Raw genomic sequence first — 5,597 nt, 5'->3', positions numbered from 1 at the left:
CCTCAATGGCAAAACTGCATACCGCTGACACATGGACCCGGGACCTTACACCACGCCGGCTGAATACTTTCCAGACCGTACCCGTCAGGACACCGCGTCACCAATTCATGGAGCCTGTGCAGTGCAAGTGGAGAAGATCAAACGTCTGGCAAGCACAGCGTCAACATGTTTCGTAGATTACTTCGTCAGGAGTGTTTTTAAATAAAAATTGATCTGCACTATGGGGGTAATTCCAAGTTGATCGCAGCAGGAAATTTTTTAGCAGTTGGGCAAAACCATGTGCACTGCAGGGTAGTCAGATTTAACATGTGCAGAGAGAGTTAGATTTGGGTGTGGTGGGTTCAATCTGCAATCTAATTTGCAGTGTAACAATAAAGCAGCCAGTATTTACCCTGCACAGAAACAAAATAACCCACCCAAATCTAACTCTCTGCACATGTTATATCTGCCCCACCTGCAGTGCACATGGTTTTGCCCAACTGCTAACAAATATCCTGCTGCGATCAACTTGGACTTACCCCCTATGAGCGCACTCTCTTCACTCTCTATTCTAGCTATTTAATGCTCATAAGAGTCCTGAGCCTTCTAAGCAGAGTTGCTGCGGTGTTGATGTACCCCTGTGCTACAGCCCAGAGTGGATTACCTGTTGACTGAGAACTATTACCTTTTAATTACCAGCGCACCTGTAAACACTGCTTTTTGTGTGTGTGTGTGTATATATATATATATATATATATATATGTAATGTGTCTCTTTTTTTTTTTTTTTAAACATACTGTAGCTTCTTTGCTGAAAGGAAACATGTATCGGCAGAGTAAACCACATCGAAAAGTGGTTCAATATACTCATCATGGAAAATATGTAAGTGTTCTTGCACGTTGTTTTAACACAGCAGTTTATGGTTATTTTTGCTTTATTAACATTAGATTTTCATTTTGTTTTATTTTTGTTAATGGTTATGCCAGTGCCGTAACTAGGCATTTTAGCACTGTGTGCAAGAAACTGCGTCCCCCCCCCATGCAAGACAGGGGGCATTGCGCGCCAAAAATATATAGGGGCGTGGCTTACTGGGGAAGGGGCGTGGCCACAAAGTAATACCAATTCATACTACGGTGCACAGTAGTCTCCATTATTTAATTTACGCTGCATAGTAGCACCACTACACCAGGTAGAGCCCCTTTTACACATCACGGCAGACAGCGTCCCCCTTTTTACACATTACGGCAGGCAGCGCCCCCCTTTTTACACATTACGGCAGACAGAATAGAGAGCGAGAGACAGATAGATAGATAGATACATACCATCTCTCCCCGCTGGAAGTCAGGCTCCTCGTGCTGGTAGATCCCGGGCAGCCGCAGGGGAGAAGGCGGAGGAGGGAGGGAGACTGGAGCCGCAGCAGCGCTATGTAATTGGTAGAGGCGCCGCTGCAGCAGTCCCCTCTCCTTCCGCATTAGCTGGCCGCCGCTGTGAATGCTTGGATGAGGGAAGCGCATCCCAGCATTCACAGCAGCGCTGGGCAGCCAATGCAGAAGGAGAGGGGACTGCTGCAGCGGCGCCACTACCAATTACATAGCGCTGCTGCAGCTCCAGTCCCCCTCCCTCCTCCTCCTTCTCCGCTGGCTCCGGCGCTGCTGCTCTCCTCCCCTGACTCCGGCTTCAGTGCGGCGCACACAGCAGAGGAGGCTTGTAATGAGTCAATTTGACTCATTACAAGCCGCTGGCCGTTGTGCTCCCAGGGCAACTGCGCTGTGTGCCAGGCAAACCTGGCACGCACGTAATTACGGCGCTGGGTTATGCATAAAAAGCTCCTGCCAGTTTTTATTTTTTTAGAAATCAAATTATGCCCAGCACTCTTGATCTAACAACAGTTTGTTTTCAAGAAAGTCATTGTTGCCCCAGCGGGTAACCTCTATTATACCTGGACTCAACTTGAAAAGGCCTACCAGTCAAAGCAAATGTATGTACCTGATTGCACATGCCTACTGTCCAATCAGCTTTAGAAAAATGTGTTCTGAGTGCTGTAATATTTCATACTTCCACCACTTGGAGAAAAGACTGTTAGTTGTGTTGGACAACCTAGCAGCCCGCAGAATCCTCACTGCTCTCCTCCACAACACCGGGCTGGCATTTTACAGCCTGCGGAGAGTTTCAGGTCTCCGTCCTCACTATACCTTGCCTGGACCAGGCTATAGTTGTTTTCTGCCAACCTTACCTCACCTTAGGGACTGGTATTGGTGTAGGCAGTCATTTTGATTTTCTGTTTTCTGTCTGCTCTTCCCCCGCTTAATGTTCCCTCCGTGCGCCATAATTGGGGGGCTACCCTCCTTACACTTATGGGGGCGTGATAGAGTAGTTGGCATTAGTTATGGGGGGGTGTAGATGCTCGGCTTCCCCCAAGCGATCCCTTTCTTTCTATTCGCACGGCAGGCTGTTTTAGCAGGGCCCTGTAGAAGGCCAGGGCGCATTTTGCCCTTTAAAAATCAGGCAGGGCGCTGCTAAAACAGCCTAGCGTGAACACTACCTGGTCGTGTGTCTGTCTGTGTTAGTACTGGAGGTACTCCATATTATTTTAAATTAGATCCTTGATAGTTCAGGTTTTCGAGAGGACAGTTTATTATTTTTCCTATCCTTTACTGTAATACTGTTGTGTGATATTTCCCTGTAGTATGTAGTTTACACTATTGTATGGAAGGCTAGCCATGTTTGTTTCAGATACATTTCCTGTAGGTTTTTTTCCCCCCTCAGTTTCACGGTTCCAGTATGAATGGTCGACCATTATTGGTTGACATAGACATGGTCGACATGGACTAATAGTTGACAAATGGAAATAGCCGACATGGGACAGTTCGACACATGAAAAGGTCGACATGGATTTTTTAACTGTTTTTGGTGTCATTTTTTCCGTAACATGACCAGGAACCCCAATTAGTGTACTGCGTCCCCTTGCAGCTGCGGGCAAGGTGCCTCGCTCCGCGGTACAGGTTACCGTTCCCAATCGTAGTCCACGTGGATGGTAAAGTATGAAAAAGTTAAAAATTTAATTTAAAAAAAAAAAAGCCATGTTGACCATGTCAATGTCTACCAGTAGTAGTCGACCTTAACATGATCGACCATCCAAACAGATACCCAGTTTCACACCAGTTATTGCTGTGTTTTTGTTAACTACCATGACTCAAAAAAGGGAGTTCCAGAGCTGTCTCGGAGAAGGGTGCTTCCCATAAGTCCTTTTTCTGTAAAAATAAAAAATGGTAAGATGTTTTTGTGCCTTCTGCTTCAGATCATGGTGTTCTGTGTCGTTCCTGTGGTGCTGCAGTCCAGACCTTAGGTAGCAAGTTCCCAACCGGAACCAGTGTGGGCGGCAGAATTGACTTGGCAGTTAGCTGTGTCCTGGCAGCTCCTTCAGGGTTCTTCTGCTGGATCTCCATCTCTTTCTCTGTAGCAAGCGATGGAACCTCTGTGGGTGCAGTTTCTCGCTGCCTGATTAGGGTCTAGTCCAAATGTCGATTTCCGTACAACAGATACTGCATCCTACTGTGTGGCCGCATTAAGTGTTACCCACATCTCTTCAGTCAGGCTACGAATCGGACTCTGAAGCTTCATTTCTGCTAGAGGACTATTTACAGAGGGATTCGGATATAGAACTGCATCTGTTCAGGGAGAGAAATAGACTTGTTCTGTGAACGTGGAGACTGTAATAGCAGTAGTTCAAGCTGTTCTGCTCATTAAGGAGGTGGAAACATCTGCTGCTTAGGATACGTCTGTTCAAGCAGATCTATCATGAGACCTGCGATGTGAGCAGCTCGGTTCTTCAAGGCTTTAGAAAGATGGGCTTACTCCCTGTATGTGGATCTTCGTTCTGGAACACTGTGTGCTGGCCTACTGTCCACAATGGAGCATGGGGATCAGTTTGTGATCCCGGCAACTGGGATCCCAGCGGTCATTATATTGACATTGGGATCCCGATCATTAGAATGCCTGCAGGGTGGGGGGGGGGGGGGGGTGAGCGCAGTGAAGCCCCTTGTGGACTTGCTGTGCTCTCCACATGGGTATTGTGGACACCCACAGAGGGAGAATCGCCTACCTTGCTGGTATTCCAGCGGCGGTATTATGACAGCCGGGACCCCGTCCATCAGTATGCTAACTGCATACCAGAGCATATCAGAGGGGCAGCGGCTTATCTAGTAGAGGCATTTTTGGACACAAGTATGCTTTCTGCTAGAATTTTGGCTTTGATACTGGTGGCCAGGAGAGTCCTCTGTCTTTGCGCTTGGATAGTTGACAATTAATAAAAAAAGAACCTTGGAATCTTTCCCTTTCAATAGTAATTTCTTTTTTTGCCCTAAACTGGAAAAGTTCATCACTGCGGCTGCTGTCTCTTAAGCCCTTTCATTCCCAATGACATACAAGATTCCTACCTTCCTTTTAGAGTCACGCTTGTTACTACCATGGTGGGAAGGCCAAAGGAAACCTGCAATGGGTGGCTACCAAGACTGCCATATTGTGGGTCGGACTCCCAACTGCGAGGATTGTGAAGACAACATCTGATTATTGAGTTTGGAGCTTGTTGAGTTAGGGCTTTGTTCTTTCTTTTAAAGAGCCTCCTCCCAGTCTCTTTTTTTACAACTGGTCTGCCTTAAGATTCATCTGCAGCAAGAGCACTTGTCAGTGTGTTCAGTCCTTCTGGACTTGGGAGTTATTTCCCATGTCCCCCCATATCAGACGGGTGGAAGTTCTTAAATTTAACATTCCTGAATGTTTATCTCTGAGTGCCCAAGTTCATAATGGAATTTCTTCAGTCTGTTTTGCAATTCCTGGAGTCCAGGAATTACCTTGCATTCTTGGATGTCGAAGATGCTTACCTGTATGTCCCAATTTTGTTGAAACATCAATGATTTGCAGTTGGGTTTGGATATAGGCCTTCATCTGTCCTCCTTGAAGGTCCAGGTTTGTGTGCCTACTGTCTATTTCCAGAGACGCTTGGCTACTGTCCCTGCTTTCAAACTGTCCTACAGGGGGTACTTCACATCCACACCCCCTTCATTTATGCCTCCGGTTGAGCCCTGTGATTTACTACTTGTTCTCTGGGCTCTGCACGTCGTCCTTTTGAACCTTTGGAGTTGATCGACCTAAAATGGATTACTTGTTTTTCTGTTGGCTATCTCTTCGACCTGCTGGGTCTTAGAACTGAGTGCTTTATCTCATAGGTCTCCTATCTTAATTTTCCTCAGATCATGCGGTGTTGCAAACAACCTCCTCTTTCCTTCAAAAATTTGTTTTCAGATTCTATATAAACTAGGAGATTGTTCTGTCTTTCCATCGAACTGGTGATTCACGGTCATCTCTCAAGTACTGGCGTGTAGTTCAGGCTCCTAACATTTATGTGGAGAGGTTTAAGGATTTTTCCTCTTTTTGCCCTCTATTCAGTGGTCAACAGAGGTTGGCCTGCCTCCAAACAAACTATTGCCCGTTTGATATGGGAAGTCATAGATTCAGTATGATATCTCGGTTTTGGGGATCCCGGCGGTCAGGAGGGCGTCTCTGGGATCCTGACAGCTAGAATACTGGCGGCGAGCACAGCTTGTCCCCTTGTGGGCTTG

The sequence above is a fragment of the Pseudophryne corroboree genome, chromosome 5 (assembly GCF_028390025.1).
Source record: "Pseudophryne corroboree isolate aPseCor3 chromosome 5, aPseCor3.hap2, whole genome shotgun sequence".
Classification (NCBI taxonomy): Eukaryota; Metazoa; Chordata; class Amphibia; order Anura; family Myobatrachidae; genus Pseudophryne; species Pseudophryne corroboree.
The sequence above is the reverse complement of the archived record's forward strand: the minus strand, read 5'-3'. Positions refer to the sequence as shown.